Source organism: Panthera tigris, chromosome B4 (assembly GCF_018350195.1).
Source record: "Panthera tigris isolate Pti1 chromosome B4, P.tigris_Pti1_mat1.1, whole genome shotgun sequence".
Lineage (NCBI taxonomy): Eukaryota > Metazoa > Chordata > Mammalia > Carnivora > Felidae > Panthera > Panthera tigris.
Window position 1 is genome coordinate 106,762,598 of NC_056666.1, and position 25,077 is coordinate 106,787,674.

General features: G+C 33.3%; 1 protein-coding gene and 1 non-coding gene across 9 annotated transcripts in view; both read left to right on the plus strand.

Annotated features, from left to right (window-relative positions):
• Nucleotides 1-25,077, plus strand: part of LRRIQ1 (leucine rich repeats and IQ motif containing 1) — a 207,889-nt gene that overhangs the window by 141,449 nt on the left and 41,363 nt on the right. The window lies entirely within an intron of this gene.
• On the plus strand, nt 23,019-23,121 carry LOC122240630. Its single transcript, XR_006220409.1, has one exon. It is a non-coding gene; the product is annotated as a U6 spliceosomal RNA (small nuclear RNA).

Here is a 25,077-nt window from a genome sequence, read left to right on the forward strand (position 1 = left end):
AAACAGAATTTCACTCTTACTCAGTTGAATGTCGAACTATTACCAATTTTAATCTTTCAGTTTTATAATTTGGATTATTGTATGTTTTATTGAACCATGTCATGCAGTTGTGTATATGTATGTACACATTGTGTGGGTGTGTGTAATTTAAATACTAACTATAAGAATTTTCAGGGGTGAAATATAAATTAATGTAAAATAAATTCAAGCATCAAGCCCTTGCTTTTCTTGTTTCTTGGAATTTATATGAACAAAAGAGAGCCCAGGAATGTATGATTTTTCAGCGTGATTTGTGGAAAATATGTAGAGAAGTAAAACTTACAGTAAAAGTAATCTCCCAAGGATTTTTATTTAAATTAAGCAATAACTAAAATGGTAGCACAACTAAAGATATTTTAAACATTAAGTTAAATACATGGACTAAAATGAAAAATAAAATAAATTTGCAAGTGTGATTTGAAATTTCTTAAAATGTGGTGGTAATAATTCATAAACTCCAAATTGCTGTAAGGAAAATGTGAACTAATATTGTACATTATGTATCTCATATAAATACCTGAATGCAACTCTTTCCCATATATTTTATTTTCCATATTTGATTTAAATGCATGTTTTAGCTACTTATTTATAACTATACCTTTTGTTATATATTAATTACTTTTGTAAGTTTTGCAACTTGTATCCAAAATTACTATTCTGAATTGACTTGCTTTTATATAAGGTATATGCAATGATACATAAATGGTAATTACCTGACAAAATTTGAGATTATTTAATTTGAATATGAGACTATTTTCCTTGTTATTTAAGTATAAAGCACTTTATGCATTAACAGTATGGAATTTAAATTTATTATCACTATGGTCAAAATTTTAAAATTACAGTTTAGAGCAAATAATAAAATAGAATTAAATGAAAAATTCATGCATTTAAATGAAGGTTTGTTGTTGTTAAGGTCAGAAAACAAAAAATTATTAAGCATTCACTTGATCTAAAGAAAATTGCAGTGGTAAATTTAAAAACTGTAAGGGATTAAAACTAGAAAGTAAGCTCTAAGTACCAGGAAAAAGAACTCAGATTTAACCTACAGATGACCTGGGCTTGTTTGTTCAGATGACAATTCTAAAAGTGTGCAGGGAATATTCTTGTTTAATACAATTATTTGCCGCAAGCCTTGACCTCAGTGACTGTCAAGGAGCAGATCTGAATTGGCCCATTCTCTGATACGGTGACATTGCTTCTGTTGCCTCGATTGTGACCTCTGATTGCATGGTACTCTTGAGAGTTCTATGTAACAAGCGTAACTCCTGGTTCTTAGCCAGGAAGGTTGATCTGCCTGCGTGTCAGCCCCCTTATTCTGAGTTACACATGCTGTCTATCTATTCATGATAGATAGCTATTATTTTGAGTATATACACCTGAACATTTTAAGAGTAGTGTTCCACAACTAGTGAAATATGCAAGCATCTTTTGTTTTTCAAATATGTTGAAGCCTGTGTGTTGTATGAGCTTTTAAAACAAATGCTCATTTATTTTCAAGCAGGTTTATTGTATTACATCTGTGCCTTTCCCCAGCTCAAAGAAGTACACACTGCTTCTCATCCCCCATCTCTGTAATGTAACCATATCTAGGGTATAGAAAATTGATGTAGAAAAGTAACATGACATAGTGTAGTGAGAATAGGGTTAGAAAAGACAGACCACTGACTTTAAATTATAGTTTCACCATTGTCACCGTGGGCAAACTACTTAATTCTCTGAACCTCCTTTTTTCACTTTGAAAATGGGGAGCATCACTCAAGAGTTATATAAAGATTAAATGAAAATTAATGTAATGTGAAGGGCATGTCACAACTCTCAGCACATATTGTAATCATTATTATTATGGTGATTTTTTTTTTAATATGCTCCCCAAAGGAGAGAAAAACATGGATATCCCTACACATAATGGATACAGGATAGTTTCAGAATTCTTACAATCACAGCATGGGATGAAGGCGGTTCCATGAACAGCAACCCAAATAGAATAATTTGCATAGCTTTCTTCACAGTTTAACTGAAAGCTACGATCAGAATCATTTGGAATCATTTGTTTGTCAGTCATGTGTTTAGACGTGGCTTGGTTATTTGAAGTCAAATTATAAATGGGCAGCAGAGTTGGAAATTTAATTTAAACATTTTCATGCTGAGATTAGTGCTTTGTCCACCAGATCAATGGTTTTCAAACTTTATACTTTAGCAGAAAACTTCTTTCTTCAAATGAAATATTACCCAAAATTCAATATAGTGTGTAAAACAGCTAAGAGTACATCTGCTCTGGTTTAGGAAGTGGGTCTGATCTCTTGGCGACTTCCCATAGCAGCCACTGAGATGCATTTGAAAAGCCTCTACGGCTTTTCAAAGCACAATATAAAAACAGTGTACCTGATTAGCCTTTACCAAAAAATAATTCCCTTCTTATATATTCTTATCGAACCCAGGACTTACTACTTGTTCTTAGTGCTTATCACTGTATGCTGCTGAAGTTCAGAACTCTATTGGTTCACTGCTAGGGTCTCAGCTCTCAGAATAATGCCCAGCAATAGTAGGCACTCAATAAAAGAAAATTAAGCAATTCAGATAAAATGTACCAAGTGTGTATCACAGTAGTAATCAAAAATCATGTAGCATAACTCTTATTCTTAATGATCCAAGATTGACAATTATGGATAGTTACATTTCATATTATACAGTATGCTAATAAAATAATAATTTATTCAGTATTTCATTTATTCCAAGATGTGCATTTTTTTTTACGTTTTAACATCTCTGAACTCAGAATGCATCTTGTAGTAAATGGAAGCTTAAAAGTTGCTGTAAGCCACGTAGTAGTTGACACATGATGTGAATACCTTCAATTGTCATTTTTCAGCAAGATCAAGATCCAAGCATCATACATACTGTGACATAATATAGTGCTCTAAAATTTGGAGAGCATTTTTATTTTATTATTGTATTATTATTTTTAAAATGTTTACTTATTTTTGAGAGTGAGCGAGAGCACGTGAGCAGGGGAGGGTAAAGAGAGGGGGACAGAGGATCAGAAGCAGCTTCCACACTGACAGCAGCGAGCCTGTGAACCATGAGTTCATGACCTGAGCCAAAGTCAGATGCTCAACTGACTGAGCCACCCAGGCGCCCCAAATTTGGAGAGCATTTTAGTAGAGTTGACATAAGACTGGCATGTGCAAGTATGACTGAAACAGTGGTTAAAATACTGAAATACATTCTTATCTGATTGGTAAAAAGCTACTTCCTTGAGCCCCTTCCCACTACTGCCACCCCACCCACCGTGGCTGCTTTAGCTTCTTCCGTGGAAATCCTCTCCCAAGTCTATGATATTTGGTAACTACAGGATTAATGCCCTGCATAGTAAGGACTCTCCTGGACTCTGCTCCAGTTCAAAGCCAGTGTCCTTTCTGATTGTTAGTTCCCATGGTGTAAAGTGTAAAAATTGTTACTATCATACCTATTGTGCATCATTTTTTAAAAAATATGGTTCAACTGTGAGGGTAGGCAAAGAAATCATTGTGACCCCCGAAGTTTATATATGAAGAAATAAGGCTCAGCACAGCAAACCATATTCTATAAACCTTATTCCGAGCTGATGCCTTAACTAATAGAGACAGAGAAAAGTGGATAATCTCAGATCGAAGCAAGCACAGGCACAAAATTTGTGAGATTGAAAGATCAAGTTAAAATAAGCAAAATGTCAGGGCACCTGGGTGGCACAGTCACAGGAGCTTCTGACTCTTGATTTCAGCTCAGGTCATGACCTAACAGTTCCCAAGATCAAGCCCCACGTCGGGCTCCCTGCTGACAGCCCAGAGCCTGCTTGCAATTCTCTCTCTCCTTCTCTGCCCCATCCCCCACCTGTCTCAAAATAAATAACCATAAAAAACTAAGCAAAATTCTCAGTACAAGATAAACAGACAACTGATTCAAAGGCATTCTCTCAGCCAGGGGATACCAGTGTATGCTTCCTGTTAGTGAAGCAGCTCATATCTAAGAATAGCAAGCTTGGGGCCTACAGATGCAGCTAAGAAAAAGCCTATGACTAGATTCAGTACAAGTGAGAGGGCACACTGGATATCAGCACTCTCCTGACAGTTCTGACATTTATGCTATGAATGCAATGACCGCTTCAAGAAATGCCTTTATAGGCTGTACCTAAGCTTCTTTCACTGTTGCCAGACATGTTTTCTGTATTCTTGCCATAATATGAGCACTGAGAAAAATGTAGAATAGAGACTGTTGAAGTAAAGGTGGGGAAAAAAATAGAAGATGAGTCAAGAAAAAGTAGGAAGTAAGTGAAGAATAAAGAAAAATAATGAAAAGCAAGATAACATAATATATGGTTTATGGCTTCGAGTTATTCAGAAGTGTGAAAGTATGTCTTTCCAATACTATCTAGCCTCAGAAAGCATGAAATGTAGATACAAAAAAAATCTATATTTTTACAGGTATCCATCATTTTGGTATCCTGTAGGATACTGTCACTTCTCCAAAAATTCTTTATGCTCCACCTGTTTATCCTTATGCTTTAACTTCAGGCAGCTACTGATCTTTTTACTTTATAGTTTTGGCTTTTCCAGAACGTCACATAATTGGAAACATACACAATGCATGCCATTTTCCTACTAAAGGGCATCTTGGTTGCTTCCAAGTTTTGACAATTATCAAGAAAGCTGGTGTAAACATCCATGTGCACGTTTTTGTGTAAACATAAGTTTTCAACTTTTGGAGTAAATGCCAAGGAGACTAATTGCTGTATCATATGGTAAGAGCTTTTTAGTTTTGCAAGAAACCACCAAACTGTCTGCCATTTTGCATTCCCATCAGCAATGACTGAAAGTTCTGTTGCTACACATGCTCATCAGTATTTGGTGTTATCAGTGTTCTAGATTTTGGCAATTCTAAAAGAAACATAGTGGCATCTCAATGTTTTAAATTTGTGCCCATCTTTAAAATGAGGCTGTTTGTTTTCTTACTGTTGAGTTTTTAGGATTTCTTTTTATATATCAGGTACCAGTCCTTTATCAGATGTGTCTTTTGCAAATATCTTCTCCTAGTCTGTGGCTTGTCTTCTGAAGCTTTTGGCAGTGTCATTCACAGAGCAGCAGTTTTTAATTATTTATTTTCTATATTATATTTCATCTGAACAGTCATCACCAAACCCAAGATCACCTAGACTCTTTACTCTGTTATCTCCTAGAATTTTTTTGTTTAGTTTTGCATTTAGGTCTATGATCCATTTTTAGTTAATTTTTAAAAGTTTTATTTTAGAGGAAGATTGAGATAATGAGCAGGGGGTAGGGGCACTGAGGGAGAGAGAGAAAGAAGGAGAAAGAATCTTAAGCAGGCTCTGTGCTCATCATGGAACCCAATACAGGGCTCAATCCCATGACCCTGGGACCGTGACCTGAGCTGAAATCAAGAGTTGGACACTCAGCGGACTGAGCCACGCAGGTACCTGGTTTTTGAGTTAATTTTTATTAAGGTGTAACATCTGTGTTAAGATTCTCTCTCTGTCTCTATCTCTGTCTCTTTTTAAAAAACAATTTAATGTTTATTTATTTTTGAGAGAGAGACAGAGCACAAGTTGGAGAGGGGTGGGCAGAGAGAAAGGGCGACATAGAATCTGAAGAAGGCTTCAGGCTCTAAATTCAGCACCAGAGCCTGATTCAGGGCTTGAACTCACGAGCTGTGAGATCGTGACCTGAGCCAAAGTCGGACACTTAACCAGCTGAGCCACCCAGATGCCCCATCTCTGTCTCTCTTTTTTTGCATGTGGAAGTCTAGTTGTTCTAGACAATACTTGAGAAGACTTATTTTTTCTCCATTGTGTTGCCTTTGCTCCTTTATCAAAGACCAGTTGATTGTATTGTGTGAGGTCTATCTCTGGGCTGTCTGTTCTCTTCCATTGATCTATTTGTCTATTCTTTCACCAACACCACACTGTCTTGCTTATTGTAGCTTTATAGTAAGTCTTGAAATTAGATAACATTAATCCTCCCAAAGTATTTTTAAATAAAGTTTAAGCTGGCAACATAAGTAGAGAATTCCTCAGAAATCAGAAACAACAAGAAAACATGAATGTAAAGATGAATAACTCTAGAGATCTAATGTATACCATAATAACTATAGTTAATAATACTGTACTGAATACAGAAAATTTGCTAAGAGAGTAGATTTCAGGTGCTCTCAGCACACACATAAAAAATGATAATTATCTGAATACATGATAAGTTAGTTAACTTGTCTGTAGTAATCATTTCACTTCATATATGTCCATCAGATCAGGTCGTACACCTTAATATCTATCTATAATTTTTATTAAAAATAAAGTAAATAAGTGTTAAAAATTATAAAAAGAAAAAAACACAAATATATAGGTGTAGCAAGCTTAAGAGTTATCTCTTAAGGTAAGGGGGTAATGTACACTCTAGAAACTGGCAGAAGCAGTCAAAAATCTTTTTTGAGTGGATAATTTAAACTCCTACCTCCAAAAATTTGCATTAGTATGGACCTAAAGAACATAAACTAACTAAAACAATAACAAAATCACTAAACACCTTGGAAAACAAGTTACTAGAGTGAGAATCAACAGAAGAAAACAAACTAAAAAATTAGTCCATTGAGTCATACAGGTAGTAGTTTTATCAGATACAGAATTTAAGAATACTCATCTTTGGGGAGCCTGGGTGGCTCAGTCAGTTAAGCATCTGACTTTGGCCCAGGTCATGATCTCATGGTTCATGAATTTGAGCCCTGCATCAGGCTTTGTGTGGACAGCTCAGAGCCTGGAGCCTGCTTTGGATTCTGTGTCTCCCTCTCTCTCTGCCCCTCCCCTGCTTATGCTCTGTCTCTCTCTGTCTCTCAAAAATAAATAAATGTTAAAAATTAAGTTTAAAAAAGTCATCTTTAATTTGATGAAATACATAATACATTTGGTATTTGTGTACATAAAAATTAATTTGAAATACAACGAATCAACAAAAGACTAGTAAGATTAGGAAGCTTTGAAAAAACTGGATAGGAATTCTGGATGAAATATGACTGATAAAATCAAAAATTAACTATAATTGATGTAAACACAATACGTAGATTAAACATAAAATTAGATTTACTAAATGAAAAACCATTGAACCTCATCTACTGTTATTATTCATTATCTACACAATTAGCTATTAAATTCCAAAGACAACACAGTCTATTTTGGATTGTTACCTAATGTCATACACCTGAGGACTCAGGACTCAAATGGCCAAAAGTATCTGCATTTTTCTGTAGAGACTTAAGAAATTCTTTCTGTCTTCTGGCTTTACAACTCAAAAGGATATACATTAACAAGTGTTCTTGACATCTATGAACATAGGGCACACTCAAACTGTGGCCTCAAACAACTTGAAACTCACCAGTTGTGTTAGTATTCACAATACAGTGAAAAGGGCCCAAGTATAAGACGTAGAAGAAGGTTCCTGATTTGTCACTACCTAGCTGTTGCATCCTGGGCAAATCACTTAACTTTTCTGAATCTCAGTTTTCTCATTTGAAAGAAAGTAATTGTTTTCTTTTTATTATGAAAGAAATACATTTTCATTTGTGAGTTTATCTCTGAGTATAGCTAAGTAAATACATAAAGACTGATTCCCTATCCTTAAACTAGTAATTAGACAATATGAAAAGAGCTCTAGTAAATATCTTAAGTGAGGAATTAATGTCTAAGATTTAGTCTTCATATTTTGAAATAGCTGCTTCAGGAGAAAGGAGAATGCTATTTGTTGAACAGCGAGAATGCTCTCTAGGGACTTTATGTCTCTCATTGTGTCTGCACAATATCCTTATAAGAAAAATGTAATAATCCCAATTTTTTTTGGAGAATGAAACTAAGGTTTTGAGCTTATGTAAGAGTTGTATGAATTTAAATCTACATCTGGCTGACTCCAAAGCCCAGTGTTTCCGTTTCATCAGGAAGCCATATTTTCCCACAAAATACTTCTTAATGTCATATTTCTGAATATGGAAATGAATGACATTTAAAAATGTTCCTAATATACCAGCTGTAATAAATAACACAGAATTTCTTTTTCTCTTGTGGATAACTTTTGGAAAATAACGAATAATTTTGAAATAAAATTTTCCATATTTGGTCTCAGAGGAATTTGTAAATTTCTACTAAACCTATTCAGATGTTAAATTATGGAAAAGCACAATAAGCATCCCAGCCATAAAAACTTTGTACGAATTGGTCAGAAACCACAGTATTCTATAGTGCTGTATTTTATTATGGGAAATACCTTCCGAATATTAGCTTTTTCACACATTTAAAGACTAAGTCAATAGTGACTATTTGAAGCATACTTCTTATCTATGCTCACTGAAAACCTCAAATAATTTTTACTTATGTTTCTGCCTATAAAAGAATTATAAACAGCATATTTTGACCTGAAGATAGTAGAACTTGTTGATTTTTTTTTCCTTTTTTGTTTTCTCCTTTTAAACTCAAATGTCAATGGTTTGGCTTAGTTGTTTATTTGTTTTCCAAATTAGGAAAACAATTTTATAAAGAGAAAAACAAATCTAACATTCAAAATCATAGACACATAATATTTTGGTTAGATTATTTCTTGGGGTTACTTTAGTCTGAATTCTAATTGAAGAAAATGAGAGTTTTCACTGGTTTCATATCCAAAATTGACCAGGTGGTAGTGTAGTAGAATGATTCTCTTGCATTTCTGAATATCTCGAGAGTGTGGCACTAACTACCCTTTTGTTCCAGACCATCTTTTCAAAAATATTTGTATACCAAACATCCTTAAGAGATAAAGATAGTCTCCTGTGAAGCAAAGGGCCGATTTGCTTGCTGTCCAATATAACAGAGGTAATGTTTTCTCATCAGGACAAAAAGCAGCTAATTTGTAACCCAATATAGAATACTTGAGCTCTCTTGGCTTAGGATGTCTCAGCTCTACCATGAACTTAGTATCTATCTGGACTTCCTTCATTGCACCCTTGTGGATTCAGGGGCAAAACGAACCACCAGAAATATGCCAGTACTCATGCTGCTTCCTATGCTCCGAATAATAAAGCCCTTTGTCCCTGACCTAGAAGTCTTCTTTCTTCTGCCAACATTCATAAAACATTCCACCTGAAAGTATGATCAAATCTCAAGAACCCTCAGAGTTCTTGACATAGAAAAACTTTAATTTCACAATTTAAGAAAGAAATGAATCGTGAACTTTATACTATCTTCCTGATTGATTTGTTTCTTGGAATGCTGTCAGTAACCATGAGAGAGTGTTTCTTGCTTATCGAATATAGAGTAGTTTTAAAAAAACACTAACTTAATATATTTTGGAACTGTAATAATGTGTCTCATTTGCCTGATTGTGGCTATGATTTCAGGAGAGGTGTTATGTGAATCAGCACAGAAAAACTTTATTTCAGGAAACATGTAATCTTCTATTACAGAGAGAGAAAAAAGTCTTGAAATCACATAGACCTTGGTTCAAAAATAAAAAGTGCCATTCCTTAAGGTTTGTATCCACAAGAATCAAGAAAATGATAGTAGTTTCTTATTTATAGTACACAAGTGAATTCACAAGTTTGCCTCATGTTTGGCAAGATGCGTTTCATTTCCACTTCACAACTGATGAAACTAAGATTTGAAGTGATGATGACCAGTTTTCCTGATTTTTAATTCAATTCTCTCTCCACCAACAAAGATATATTAAATTTGCATCATTCAAAAAAGATAGATAGTGTTTTAATAATCTATTTTTCCAACTTAGTGAAATATATTGAAAGCCAGTCATGGTTAGTATATCTTGTGTATAGACTGAGAATCCTTTCACTGTGTGTGATGACTTGACTTTAGGAAAGGTGCTAACAGTGAGTACATAGAAAACAAAAGGTAAAAATTGTTAAAACTTAAAGTACAGAAATACTTTTGGGCAAAGAAGCACTATATGAGTGTTATGATATTGGGATAGAGGAGTAAATATAGATAGAAAAGGAAAGAATTAGAAGGCTAACAGATGGTATAGAACTTGTATGTGGGGAAATAAAGAAGGATGGTATTTTTTTTCTGAAACAAACATAAATTCAGAATATAATTTAGAAAACAATCTGATCCCAATCTGAAAGCACCCTTATGTACCTGGCAGAATTGAAAACCTATCATCTCTGGAAAAATGCATTTTTATTTATAAGAAAAATAAGATACCATGAGTCAAACCAATAGAAATAATAGACATCACAAAAAATATAAATAATTTATATTAATTTTTATTGGACACTTATTATAAAATACATATGCTTACTTTAAGGATTAAAATATATTTTGGAAATATCAGCAAGAGACAGTAGATTAGAGAAAACTGAATATAAACTTTAAAATGAAAAATAAAATAATTTAAATTAAAACCTATAATATAGGTTTACCTGCAGATCAGAGAAAGTTGAAGAAATAATGAACTTGGAAATATGTGAGAAAACATTATCTAGAATCTAGTGAAGATAAGCCAATAGATGAAAAAATTAGGAAATAAAAATATATGGAAAAAGTTAGGGAAGGTTTAATTATGTCTAAATGGAATGAGGCAATGGCAATATCCAGTAAGATAATGACTGAAAATTTTTCTGAGCTGGATGAAAGGCATCATCAACAGTTTCAAGAAATTGAATTATAAGCAGGATATTTTTTTGTCCCCAAAATCCAGAGCTGCTCATCAGAGAAAAACTTTATACATCAGAAAACAAAAATCTTACTGAGAAAAAAAGGAGACTCATTACCAATGAAGTTGCAGTTAGACTAACAGCTGATGTCTTAAAAACAATAGAAGGCAGAAGAGGTAGAATATCTCAGTGATCTGTAAGTTGTATGAATGGAAGTTACTGTCAAGCTGAAATTCACCAGAATAAGAACAAAATACAGACATTTTCTTTGTTTAAATATTGTTTTTGTTTGTTTTCAAGGCACAATTTTGTATTTTTACTTACTTTTTTCACTTGATTTTATGCTTTTTCTCATCATGATAAGTGTGTTTTTTAATCCCCACCCATTATTTCCCTCAACCCCCCCCCCCAACAACCTCCCCTCTGGTAACCATAAGTTTGTTCTCTATAGTTAAGAGTTTATTTCTTGGGGCACCTGGGTGGCTCAGTCAGTTAAGCGTCTATTGATTTCGCCTCAGGTCATGATCTCGCAGTCATGAGATCGAGCCCCCTATCAGGCTCTGTGCTGAACATGGAGCCTGCATGGGATTCTCTCTTCCTCCCTCTCTCTCTGCCCTTCCCCTGCTCACTCTCTCAAAATAACTAAATTAAAAAAAAAAACAGTCCGTGTCTTGGTTTCTCTCTTTCTTTTTTCCTTTGCTCATTTGTTTTGTTCCTTAACTTACATATATGAGTGAGAGCATTTGTATTTGTCTTCCTCTGACTGACTTATATGGCGTGTGGCCTTATACTCTCTAGCTCTATCCATGTCATTGCAAATGGCAAGATTTCATTCTTTTCTATAGCTGAATAATATTCCATTTTATGTGTGTACCACATTTGCTTTATCCATTCATCTATTGATGGACACTTGGACTACTTCCATATTTGGCTATTGTAAATAATATGGCATTAAACATAGGGGTGCATGTATCCCTTTGAATTAGTGTTTTTGTATTTTGGGAGTGTATCTCCAGTAGTGTGGTTCCTGGATCATATGTAGTTCTATTTTCAATTTTTTGAAGAACCTCCTTATGTTTTCCATTGTGGCTGCACCAATTTGCATTCCCACCGACAGTGCAAGAGGATTCTTTTTTCTCCACCTTCTTGCCAGCACTTCTTGTTTCTTGTATTGTTGATTTTAGCCATTCTAACAGGTATGAGTTGATATCTCATTGTAGTTTTTATTTGTATTTCCCTAATGAGGAGTGATGTTGAGCATCTTTTCATGTATCTGTTGACCATTTGTAAGTCTTCTTCAAGGAAATGTCAGTTCATGTCTTCTGTCCATTTTTTAATTGGATTATTTAGGTTTTGGGTATTGAGTTGTATCAGTTCTTTATACATTTTTGATACTAATGCTTTATCAAATATGTCACTTGCAAAACTCATCTCCCATTTAATAGGTTGCTTTTTGGTTTTGTTGATTGTTTTCCTTCAATGTGCAGAAACTGTTTGTTTTGATGTGAATCCAATAGTTTATTTTTGTTTTATTTCCCTTGCCTCAGGAAACATATCTAGAAAAATGTTGCAGTGGCTGACTGCCTGTGCTCACTTAAAAGTTTTTATGCTTTCAGGTCTCTTATTTAACCCCTTAATCCATTTTGAGTTTATTTTATGTATTGTGAAAGAAAGTGGTCCAGTTTCATTCTTTTACATGTGGCTGTCTAGTTTTCCCAACACCATTTGTTGAAGAAACTGTCTTTTTCCCATTGTATATTCATTCCTCCTCTGCTGAAGATTAATTGACCATATAATTGTAGGTTTCTTTCTGGGATCTCTTTTCTGTTCTATTGATCTATGTGTCTATTTTTGTGCCAGTACCATACTGTTTTAATTATTTATGCTTTGTAATATAACTTTAAGTTTGGAATTGTGATGCCTCCAGTTTTGGGGTTTTTTTTTTTTTTCATTTTCAAGATTGTTTTCTATTTGAGGTCTTTTGTGGTTACATACAATTTTAAGATTGTTTTTTCTAGCCCTGTGGAAAACACTGTTGGTATTTGATTGCATTAAATGTGTAGATTTCTTTGGGTATTATAGACATTTTAACAATATCTGTTCTTCCATTCCATGAGCATGAAATGTCTTTCTATTTCTTTCAGTCATCTTGAATTTCTTTCATCAGCGTTTTATAATTTTCAGAGTAAAGGTCTTTCACCTTTTGATTAAGTTTACTCCTAGATATTTTGTTGTTTTGATGCACTTGTAAATGGTATTGTTTTCTTAATTTCATTTCCTGCTACTTCATTATTGGTGTATAGGAATGCAGCAGGTTTCCATGTGTTGATTTTGTATCCTACAACTTTACGGAATTCATTGATCAGTTCTAGTAGTTATTGGTGGAGTCTTTAGGGTTTTCTGTATATAGTATCATGTCATCTATATATAGTGAGAGTTTTCCTTCTTTATATTGTCTAATTTCTGTGGCTTGGACTCCCAGCACTATGTTGAGTAAAAATGGTGAGAGTGGACATCCTTGTCTTGTTCCTGACCTTGGGGGAATAGCTCTCAGTTTTCACCTATTGTGTATGATGCTGGCTGTGGGTTTTTATTATGTTGAGATATGTTCCCTCTAGACCTACTTTGCAGAGGGTTTTTATTATGAATGAATGAATGTTGTATTTTGTCAAATTTTTTACTGTCTCTGTTGAAATTATCACATGGCTTTTTTTTAATATATGCAACCTGATATTTATTGTAGCATTATTTACAGTACCCAAGATATGAAAGTAACCCAAGTGTCCACTGGTAGATGAATGTATAAAGAAGGAGTGGCATATACATATACAATGTAATATTACTCAGTCCCATCAGCTATGACTTTAGTAAACATACCCACTGGGGGTGCTCTATACAATGTGTGAATGGGGGAAGGGGAGAAACCCAAAAAGGAGGGGCTAGGAGTTAACTCAGAGGGTGTCCACTAAATGTTGGTCTATAAATTTCTGTTGTAGGAGAGAAATTAGAAATGCTAGAAACTACAGGTAATAAAGACATTTCAGAGGAAATGATGCGAACTCTGAGATAACAATATAACAAAAATCTTATTAATTTAGGACTATGACTTTATTTATACCTTGCTTCTGACCAAAAACTGATGTGAATAGAAAAATGCTTGATTTGCAGAATTTTATTTTGCCAAATATTTCTGGGGCAGGACATATCCATTAGTAAAGCAAAATGTCATAGCTGTGGTTTATATCAAATTACATTCGGGGCGCCTGGATGGCGCAGTCGGTTAAGCGTCCGACTTCAGCCAGGTCACGATCTCGCGGTCCGTGAGTTCGAGCCCCGCGTCAGGCTCTGGGCTGATGGCTCGGAGCCTGGAGCCTGTTTCCGATTCTGTGTCTCCCTCTCTCTCTGCCCCTCCCCCGTTCATGCTCTGTCTCTCTCTGTCCCAAAAATAAATTAAAAACGTTGAAAAAAAAATTAAAAAAAAAATTACATTCACACTTGACTATTCCTAAAATCAGTATTTATTTGTGAATTATTAATATAACATATAGAACTGAATTCTTTTAAGAAACTATACTTCTTCTAGTAGCTGATATTGAGTAAATGATTTTTTATAGATTTAACTTATCCTGCAACTGCTGACTATGGGATTTAGAAAGCCATAAGTAAGGTGTGTGTCTACTGCAAAGATTAATGTCTAATCTCATCATTAGTTCTAAAACTATAAAGATTTCTGTCCCTAGTAAACAAATAAAATAACAAAGTGTGATTGTATGGTTTTATTCTTTCTCTTATTGATGTGACATACCACGTTGAATGATTTGTGAATATTGAACCACCACTAGCATCTTGAGAATAAATCCTACTTGATCATGATGTATGATTTTTTAATACGTTGTTGGGTTTGGTTTGCTAATATTTTGTTGAACATTTTTGTATCTATATTCATGAGAGATAATGATCTGTAGTACTCTTTTTGTTGTTGTTGTGTCCTTATTTGGTTTTGGTAACAGGATGATACAGGCTTCATAGAATGAATTTGGAAGTTTTCTTTCCTCTTCCATTTATTGGAACAGTTTGAGAAGAGTGAGTATTAACTCTTTTTAAAATATTTGGTAGAATTTGCCCGTGAATTGATCTGGTCCTGGACTTTTGTTTGTTGGGAGTTTTTTGATTACTAACTCAATTTCATTGCTAGTAACTGGTAATTTATATGTTTCTAGGAATTTATTTCTTCTAGGTTTTCCAATCTGTTGACCTATAGGTTTTTATAATATTCTGTTACAACTATTTGTATTTCTGTGATGTTGGTTGCTATTTCTTCTCATTCACTGGTAATTTTATTTGGGTTCTCTCTCTCTCTGTCTCTCTCTCTCTCTCTCTCTCCATAAGTCTGGCTGGAGGAATCAGCTCCTGGTTTCATTGAACTTTTCTATTTTTTTTAAGTTGCTATATCACTTATTTCTGTTCTAATCTTTATTATTTGCTTCCTTTTGCTGGATTTGGGTTTTGTTTGTTCTTCTTTTTTCTACTTCTTTTAGGTGTAAAGTTAGGTCTTTATTTGAAATTTTACTTGCTTCTTGAAGTAAGCCTGTATTGCTATAAACTTTCCTCTTAGAACCCCTTTTGCTGCATCCCAAAGATTTGGGCCCCTTGTGTTTTCATTTTCATTTGTTTTCATGTAATTTGGGATTTCTTCTTTGATTCCTTGGTTGACCTATTCATTGTTTAGAAGCATGTTATTTCACCTCCATGTATTTGTGGCCTTTCCAGATTTTTCTTTTGGTTGATGTCTAATGTCATATCATTGAAGTCAGGAAAGATACATGCTATGACTTTGATTCTTTTTTTTTTTTTTTTTAATTTGTCAAGCCTTGTTTTGTGGCCTAATGTGTGATCTGGTCTGCAGAATGTTCCATGTGTACTTGAAAAGAATGTCTATCCTGCTGTTTTAGAATGGAATGTTCTGAATATATCTGTTAAATCCATCTGGCCCAGTGTGTCATTAAAAGCCATAGTTTCCTTGTTAATTTTCTGTTTGGATGATCTGTCCATTGATGTAAGTGAGATGTTTAAGTCCACTGGTATTATTGTATTACTATCAAGTATTTCTTTTATGTTTGTTATTAACTGTTTTATGTATTTGGGTGCTTTCACGGTGGGTGCATAAATATTTATAATTGTTATATCCTCTTGTTAGATTGTTCCCTTTATTATTATATAGTGTCCTTCTTTGTCCCTTGTTACATTCTTTGTTTTGAAGTCAATTTTGTCCAATATAAGTACTGCTACCCTGGCTTTATTTTGGCATCCATTTTCATGGTAAATATTTCTCCATCCCCTCACTTTCAATCTGCAGGTGTCTTTCAGTCTGAATGAGTCTCTTGTAGGCAGCATATAGATGGGTCTTTTTTTTTCTTCCAAAAAAAGCATTTAGTCCATTTATATTCAAAGTCATTATTGATAGATATGTATTTATTGACATTTGTTACTCCTTTGTAATTGTTTCTATAGATTTTCTCTGATTCTTTCTTCTCTTGTTCTTTTTCATGGTTTGTGGCTTTCTTTAGTGATATACTTAGATTCCTCTCTCTTTATTCTTTGCACATCTATTACCGGTTTTTGGTTTGTGGTTACCATTAGGTTTGCATATAACATCTTCTGCATATTTATATAAAGTTGAAAACTGCTTAAGTTTAAACCCATTCTTCCCTCCTTTCCCTACCCATATTTTAGGTATGTAGTGTCTTATTTTACATTCTTTTATTTTATGAATCCTTTGACTAATTTTTGCAGAAGTAAAATCACTAAACTAAGAAAAATTTAAAAATATTTGGAACTTAATGGAACTTTTAAATTCAATGAAAGTGAAATGAAGACACCACTTATTATAAAATGTGTGGGATGCAGCAAAAGCAGTGCTTAGAAGGAAATTTATAGCAAAGTGCATATATTAGAAAAGAAGAGGGGTGCCTGGATGGCTCAGTTGGTTACGCATCCACCTCTTGATTTTGTCTCAGGTCATGATCTCACAGTTCGTGAGATCGAGCTTCACATTGGGCTCTGCACTGACAGCAAGGAGCCTGCTTCAGATTCTCTCTCTTCCTCTCTGCCCCTTCCTCTCTCTCTCAAAATAAATGAATAAACATTTAAAAAAAGATCTGAAGTCAATAATCTAAATTTCTACCTTAGGAAACTTGGAAAAGTAAAGCAAATTAAAAGTAAGCAGCAGAAAAAAAAATTATTAGAGAAGAAATCAATAAAATTGTAAACAGGAAATCAATAGATAATGAAACCAGAAGCGGGTCCTTTAAAAAGATCAACAGGATTAATAAGCCTCTAGCCAGGCTAACTAAGAAAGAAAAAAAGAGAGGACACAAATTACTAATATCAGAAATGATAGAGGGGACATCACTCTAATTCCATGGACAGTAAAAGAAAAATAAAGGTATGCTATGAATAACTCCATGCCCATAAATATAATAACCTAGATGAAATAGATCAATTCTTTGGAACACAATTTGCCAAAACTTACATAATAATAAATGGACAAGCTGAATAAGCCTATATCTCTTGAATAAATTAAATAAAAAATTAATCACTTTCCAAAATGGAAAGTGCCAGGCCCAGAGGGGTTCCTGGTGAATTCTATCAAACATTTAAGGAAGAAATTATACAAATTTACTACAATTTCTTTCAAAGGATAAAAGCAGAAAGGATACCTTCTAATTCATTCTTTAAGGCCAGAATTACCCTAATCCCAAAGACAGACAAATACGTTACAAGAAAACTACCGACCAATATCTTTCATGAACGTGATACAGAAAATTCTCAACAAAATATTAGTGAATCAAATCCAACAATTTATAATGAGAATTATACACACTATTTTGGGATTTATCCCATGTATGCAAAGCCAGTTAAACATTGAAAAATCAATGTGTCCATCACATCAACAGGCTAAAAAAGAAAAATCACATGATACCTGTAGAAGCCAAAACACATTTCACAAAACCCACCATTCCTGATAAAATTCAATAAACTAGGAATAGAGGGGAGCTTCTTCAAGTTGGTAAAAAATGTCTACAAACAAACCTACAGCTAACATCACACTTAATGGTGAGAAAGTCAAAGCTTTCCCACTAAAATCAAGTACAAGACAAGGATGTTGCCTGTAACCACTTCTTTTCAACCTTGTACTGGAAGTGCTAACTAACGCAATAGACAAGAAAAGGAAATAAAAGGTATACAGAGTGGGAAGAAAGAAATGAAATGTTTTTGTTTGCAGCAACATGATCATCTATATAGAAAATTTGAAAGCATAAGAAAACTTCTGGAACTAATAAACAATTATAGCAAAGTTTCAGGGTGTAAGATACAATAGTCAATCACTTTCCTATGTACTAGCAATGAACAAGTGAAATTTGAAGTTAAAAACACAATACCGTCTACATTGTCCCCCCAAGTTAAATGTTAGGTGTAAATATACAAAATATGTATAAGATCTATATGAGAAAAGCTACAAAACTTTGATGAAATAAAGCAAAGACCTCAATAAATTGCTAAATATTCTATGCACATGCATAGAAGAACTCAATATTGGCAAGATTTCAGTTCCTCTTAATTTGATCTGTAGACTCAGTGAAATCCCAGAAAATCGTTTTGTGGATATTAACAAACTGATTTTAAAATGTATATGAGAAGGTAAAAGACTCAGAATAGCCAACACAATATTAAAGGAGAACAAATTTGGAGGACTGACAATACTTGATTTTCAAGATTTTCTATAAAGCTACAGTAACCAACACAGTGTGGTATTGGCAAAAGAATAAACAAATAGATCAATGGAGCAGAATTTAGACAGCCCAGAAATAGACCCATACAAATATGGTCAATTGATCTTTGACAAAAGAGCAAAGACTGTCTTTTCAACAAATGGTTTTAGAAGAAGATGACATCCACATAAAAAAAAAATCTAGACATAGACCTATACCACTCACAAATATTAACTCAAAATAAATCACAGGGCTAAATGTAAAATGCAAAACTCTTAAGACTCCTATAAGATAACATAGAAGAAGATCTATATCTAGATGGCTTAGGTCATAGCTATGACTTTTTAGATGCAACACCAGTGGTGCAATGCATAAAATAAATAATATGATACGCTGGACTTCAATAAAATAAAAAACCTGTTTTCTGCTGAAGACAATGTCAAAAGAATGAGAAGAGAAGCCACAGATGAGGAGAAAAGAATTGCAGAACATTTATCTAATAAATGACTACTATCCAAAATATACAAAGAACTCTTAAATCTCAATAAGAAGAAAACAAACAACCCAATATCTAAAAAATGAGCCAATGACCTTAACAGACATTTCAATAGAGATATACAGATGGCAATTAAGTATATGAAAATACATACCACATCCTATGTCTTCAAGGAGATACAAATTGCAACAAGATACCACTACACACCTGTTAGAATGGCCAAAATTCAGAATTATGACAACACCAAATTTCGACAAAGGTACGGAGCAACAGAACTCTCATTTATTGATGATAGGAGTGCAAAATGGTTCAGCCACTTTGGAAGACAGTTTGGAACTTTCTTATAAACTAAAAATATTCTTACTGGAGGATCCAGCAATCTCAGTCTTTGGTATTTATCCAAATGAGTTGAAAACTTATGTCCAAACAAAAATCTTCACACAGATGTTTATAGCAGCTTTATTGATAATTGCCAAAATTTGAAAACAACCAAGACATCCTTCAGTAGATAAATGGATAAACTGTAGCACATCAGGCAATGGAATATTATTCAACAACGAAAGCAGATGAGCTACCAAGCCATGAAAAGACATGGAAGAACATTAAATGGATATTACTAAGTGAAAGAAGCCAACCTGAAAAGACTATGTATGATTCCAAGTATGTGACATTCCGGAGAAGGCAAAACTTATGGAGATAGTAAAAAAATCAGTATTGCTAGCGGGTGGGACTGGGGAGAAGGAGTAAAGAGGCAGAGCATAGAGGATTTCTAGAGCAGTGAAAAACTACTCTGCATGATACCGTCATGGTGGATACAAGTCATTATACATTTGTCCAAATCCATAGAAAGTACAGCATCAAGAGTGCACCCTAATGTAAACTGTGGACTTTGGGTGACTATGATGTTTCAGTGTAGGTTCATAGATTGTAACAAATGTACCACTGTGGTGGGGAGTGGCAGCATGTTGGTAATGGGGGAAGCTTTGAACATGTAGGGGAAGGGAGTGTATAGAAAAATGTCTCTACCTTCAAATTTTGTTTTAAACGTAAAAGTGATCTAAAAAATGAATGTTATTAATTAATTTTTAAATAATATAAGGTAAATATGAAGGAAGTAGCAAAGAGAGGTCAAAAATTCTAAACTATATTGGGAGAATTTTATTATATCTTTTTTAGCAATTTATAGAACAAGCACTCAAAAAATCAGTAAGGACATGGTTTGATAAACCAATTTAATAGCATTTGCTTAAAGGACATATATAAAATACTCAACAACTGGAGAATGTACATTACCCTCATACACATACAGGAAATTTACAAAACTTTAACTTATACTGACCTGAAATGAGGTCTCAGAAATTTCTTAAGGATTGAAATCATGTGCAGTGTGTTTTCTGAATAAAATGTAATAAACCATAAATGAACCATAATAAGATAACCAGATAGTATTTATTTTCTTGAAAATTAAGAAACATCTGAAAAATTCATGAGTCAAAAAATCATAAATATTAAAAAGTAACTTAACAATAAAAAAATCTATGTATTGCAGTATAAAAGCAATAGTTAATACAATTTTTAAAAGTAAAACAATTAATAGATAAAGATACATTTTTTGAAAGAAATTTGATTAACCCCTGGCAAGTCTCATTATGAAAATGAAGGAGAAAGCACAAACAACCATATCAAGAAGGAAAACTGGGATGGATGACAAATGATACAAACTAAAACAGTAGTAAGGGAATATTGTGAACAACCATATGGCAGTACATTTGAAAATTTGGAGAAAGTGAACAATTCGTAGAAAAATATAATACCCAGACTGACCTTAACTCTAATATTAAACCTAACATTCTAGGCAAGCAACCAGAATGGAAAAAAATTTCAAACTGTGATAGTATTTTTTAAATCATGTGCCAAAGAATGTGTCTCACAAAAGAGGTACAAGACCTTACCAGGGAAATTGTAGAACTCTATCAAAAAATGTTAAAGAAAAACTATAAGTAAATCTATGAATTGAAAGACTCAATTTCAAAGATTTAAATTCTCCCCAAATTAACAGTGGATACTATGCTCTCTCAATTAAATCCCAAGAGGTATTTATGGACATTGACAAGCAGAATCTAAAAATGTATGGAAAGTCAAAATCCTCAAATAGCCAAAACACATTCAACAAAGATGACTAAATCGAGAGTCCTTGCCAAACACCATAACTTATTATTAATAAGCTCTTATTATAGAGCTGAAGCAAATAGTATTGCATGGTATGGGTGGTACGGTATGGACGGGATGAGGTGAGGTAGGATGAGATGGTAATTCTAGGATAGGGTAGGACAGGGTAGAGTAAAATAGTACAGAAAATGATAACTGATGGAGACCCCTGCATATATGCTTAATTGATATTATAAGACAAATTGCATTCTAAATCAGTGGGGAATAGATAGACTTTCCAATACATTTTAATAAATTACCTATATTAAAAATTAATTGGGGCGCCTGGGTGGCTCCGTCAGTTAAGCGTCCGACTTCAGCTCAGGTCATGATCTCACGGTCGGTGAGTTCGAGCCCCGTGTCGGGCTCTGTGCTGGCAGCTCAGAGCCTGGAGCCTGCTTTGGATTCTGTGTCTTCCTCTCTCTGTCTCGAAAATAAATAAACATTAAAAAAAATTAATTATGTCCACCTTAAAGAACAAATATAAGAAGCAAAATCATAAAACATAACAGAAGACAATGTGGAAGAATATAACATTGGATATGGAATTATTTCTTTAACAATATGCAAAAGTACTGGTCATCTTGATAAATATATTTACATTAAAATTAAGAATCTCTATAAAGCCAAAATGTCAGAATAGTAGTGAAACAATAACCCACAGAGATGGAGAAGGCATTTGCCACACATATAATCAACAAAGTTCCAGAATGTATAATATCCAGAGTGTATAATTCCTAAAAGTCATTAAAATACAAATAGCCTAATAGAAAAAAATAAATAAGAAGCCTTAACATATTTTTCACAAAAGAAGAAATCCAAATAACTTGTGAACATATAAAAGGGTGTTTAATCTCATTTTGTAGCAGAGAAATACAAATTAAATCTGCAAAGTTTAAAAAAAATCCTAACAAAAATAAGATTTGGAAAACACATAACCAATAGGACTTATATTTTGCTAATTGAAGTATAATTTAGTACAACCATTTGGAAAACGTTACATGTGGTTGACTTGAAGATATCCATTTCATACAGTCCTTCGAATACATTCTTAGATGCTTGCCCTATAGGAATTTGTACAAGGATAGGGCAGTATTTTTCTTAATAACCCAAACTGGAAATAGCCCATGTGTCTAACAACAATGGAATGGATAAACTCTAATACATCCATACAGTGGAAAACAGTATGACACTGAAAAGTAATGAATTGCACCTATACACAGCAACATAGATGAATCTCATAAACAATATTGAGCAAACAAACACAAAAGAATAACTACAGAATTGTTGCAAGCAAAGCTATACTATAATGCTTATACATAGGTAGTGAAAATTTTAAGGAAATCAAGAAAGTCAAGGTTATAAACTTTAGCATAGTGGTTATCCCTAAGAGAAGAGACTTTTGAGCAAGACTTCTTGTATGCAAGCAGTTTCTATTTTTTTTTAAATGATCGGAGATCACATGGAATATGTATTTATATTTTTATTTATAGAATAATTTTAATATATATTAAAGTATATAATTTTATATAAACTATAAATATATATAAACATAAATATTTTATGTTTATATATATTTTTGTGTCTATATTTTTATATCATATACTTATATAAATATAAATATAAATATATAAATAAAATAAAATAAAATATATGCAAAATATAAATTTTATATAAAATAGTTTATATAAAATGTAATTTATATAATATTTATGTATGTATAATTACTTATACACCTTGAAATTGTAAACACCTGCTAAAGCCATACTTTGTGTACATTGTATATTTCACAACAAAATAAAAATGATTAAAAAGAGCTTTCCGTGCCCACGTGGCAGCACATAAACTAAAATTGGAATGACATAGAGAAGATTAGCATGGCCTACACAAGATGACACGCAAATTCATGAAGTGCTCCATATTTTGCTTTCCTTCCTAACGGTCTATGATACACAAAGTGTATCTATGTCTACATAATATGTCTATGATACACAAAGTGACTTGATCAATTGAAGTCCCTTCCAGCTTCAAACCCCACCCCCAATTTCTCCTCAGAAAAGAGCTTCCACATATCAATATTTATATAAGTAGCTTAAAGCCAAAAATTAATTTTGTAGGGAATACTTGCAATGCCTATCTTGACTTGTTTCCTGACTACAATGTAAGTAGATCAATAATACTTTCACCTATCTTTTCAATTAAAAGTGAAATCAGTGAATAGAGGCCCTTATTCATTTATGAATGAACTTCTGCTAGCTAAAATAAAAATCTATCTTTCTAAACAAAATATGATGAAAGAAAAAATTTTGCATCAATAAAGTATACACTTAGAAAACTCTTAAATCTTCAGTGTATGGAGATATTTGTTTAAATTATAACCAATGGAAAACAATAAGTTTGGGACCAGGTTTATTAGTCTCTAATATGTTTTTCATTCAAACTGTGAAAGAAAATTATTTTTACTTATATTTACTTATTGGTTTTTATAATGCAAGCAATATTTTAATATACATTCAATATTTTATGTGATGTTAGCTCTGTAACAGAAGCATATCTGTATTCTTTTTGACAAGTAGAAAAATCATCACATGCAGAAAACTAATAGTCAATGAGAAATGCATTATGAATGTATTAACATACGTACTATGAGTATTTCTGTTTTGTAGCTATAAAAAAGCAGTGATTATAATGATATAAAAATGTTTAATTGGGTCCATCAAGTCTCTATCATTAGTGTATCAATATAAAACTATTTATTGGCTTCTTTTGAAGTAAAACTAGTAAAGGAAATTAATCATGTACTTGGCCCTCAATTAAGATATATACATAAATGAGTAGAATTAGAGATGTCTTTTTACCAGAGTAGAAGCTTTCAGATACAGCAAGAATCTGAAGTCCAACTATACAAACAAACAAAAAACAGGTGGAAGTAATATTTATGTGGCCCTATGGCCATGATATTTTGAGGGCCAACCTACTTATATCATCAGCCTCTCCTTTATTCCATTGGGTGGGCCCTAGTTTGGATGACCTACTATATTAACACTCCCTGAGGGAGTCTAGATTGGATAGGGGAATATTTTCCAACAGTAATTAAATTGAGAGAGTGAAACAGGAGAGAATCATGTCAATGGAACCTCCTTCATGCTTATTACTGAGCAATTGCTAAAAATTATTTGAAATAACTTGAAATCAATTAGGACTGTGTACCCTTGTTATCTTCTGGAAATTAACTTTTTTTTTTTAAAGACACACTAAAATCCTCATATATTATGAAATAAAATACATTAAAAAATACCTGTTACAAGGTTTAGAATTCTGGTAAGGAGGACTCCCTGGACTCCCCCAGAAAATTGTTCTTTCTAGTTTTGTGGTTAATCCTGGAATCTTTCCAGTGACCCCCTGGCACCTTAGTCTTGGCCTGGATTTGAAGACTCCTACAGATAGTCTTACCTCCTGCATAGCTAAGTCTAGGCCCATGGCAACTGAGGTAGCACTAAGACTATGCATAATAGCCTTTAACTTAGGGGTAAAAATAGCAAAATGGCTACAGTAATTAAATCCTTACTATATGTTAGGCATGATATGTATCCAGTTATTTTATATTATTATATATATTTTAAGAGGAAAAAACTGAGGAAGAGAGAAGGTAGACAATTTGCCCAACATCACACAGTTAGTAGGTGAAAAAGCCAACTTATAACATGCAAGATAGATGCTAGCAGATAGATCACTGAGGTGTAGCCTCTCCAATATAGACTGAATTAATTTATTCTATAATCAATTTCTCAAATGTCACAATTCCAGAACCTCTTCTAATGAAAAATTAAGTGGTGTGCCAGATTCATAGGAAACACAGAAAGCAATCTTAGACAATGGCTA